Genomic DNA, 1,502 nt, shown 5'->3' with positions numbered 1-1,502 from the left:
TGCTCGAATTTCGTGCACCAGGCCTCTAGTGTATATATATATATATAATTTTTTTTCCTTATCATTACAACGGAACAACATTGGACAAAACGACCAGGAATCAACCTGTGACCTCCTGGTTCATAGGTTGATGCCAAACCACTGAACCACACCAGCCGGGGCATATAGGTAATTCTTTTTAGTGGCTGCATAATATTTCATTATATGGATATTTCATAACCTATATATGTCATCACTATGAATGTCCTGTATAAAAGTGTTTGGACATTTGAATAAATTTTATAGAAGGAAGATTGCTGAGTCAAAGGGATTTGCATTGAAAATTAGGATGGTTGCTGTTAAATTTGAAAACAGACAAAATAATATGTTCCCCAAAATTGCTCCATTGAGTCAAGTCCTACCAGAACAAATTGCTCCATCGAGTTATGCCCTGCTGGGACTAAGGCAGTTATCAATAGGTAGCTATAAAACAATGGTCCAGTAACTACCCTGACTACTTCTTTTTATTTATTTTTTATTGTTGTTAATCCTCACCAGAGGATATTTTCCCATTAATTTATTTTAGAGAGAGTGGAAGGGAGGGGAAGAGACAGAAAGAAAAAAACACCGATGTGAGAGAGACACATCGATTGGTTGCCTTCCCCACACTCTGACCAGGGCCAGGGATCGAGCCTGCAACCAACATATGTGCCCTTGACCGGAACTGAACCTGGGACCCTTCAGTCCTCGGGCCGACGCTCTATCACTGAGCCAAACCAGCTAGGGCTACCCTGACTTCCTTTAAGTTTGTTTTTCAGATCTAAAGTGGGGGGCGGGGGGGTAATGGGCAGATAAGGACACAGATGTAATACTTTAATCAATAAAGAAATTTTTAAAAAAAAAAAGAAGAAAAAAAAAAATAAAGCCAAGCCACAAACCCCAAAGACAAACTCAAATCTAGTTGGGAAAGTCCTGCACCCCATAATAAGTGCTGTATAATCCCAGGACACTTTGTTCTGCTGACATATGCCGGGTATCAGTTTCCGTATACTGTGTTCTAAAAAAGGAAAAAGCCAGCCAACCTACACCTCGATTGCTTAACCCCAGTAACTCCTGTATTCCCAGGGAATAAAAACGCCTAAGTCCTCATTCTGGGTGCAGAACCTGGGAAGCTATCTCAGTGTTCTCACCCTCTGCAGGGCCTCAATCAATCTACCTTTGCTTTTGTCAGTGTCCCTGGTCTAAATTCTTTTTTAAAAATATGTTTTTACTGATTTTTGAGAGAGAGGAAGGATGAGGGAGAGAGAGGTAGAAACGTCGATGAGAGGGAAACATCGATGAGAGAGAAACATCAGCATCTATAGCAGTGGTTCTCAACCTTGGCTGCACATTAGAATCACCTGGGAATCTTTTAAAAATCCTGACTTCTGGCCCTGATCGGTTTGGCTCAGTGGATAGAGCATCGGCCTGGAGACTGAAGGGTCCCGGGTTCGATTCCAGTCAAGGGCATGTACCTTGGTTGC

The sequence above is a fragment of the Myotis brandtii genome, unplaced genomic scaffold (assembly GCF_000412655.1).
Source record: "Myotis brandtii unplaced genomic scaffold, ASM41265v1 scaffold50, whole genome shotgun sequence".
NCBI lineage: Eukaryota > Metazoa > Chordata > Mammalia > Chiroptera > Vespertilionidae > Myotis > Myotis brandtii.
This window is presented reverse-complemented; position numbering follows the sequence as displayed.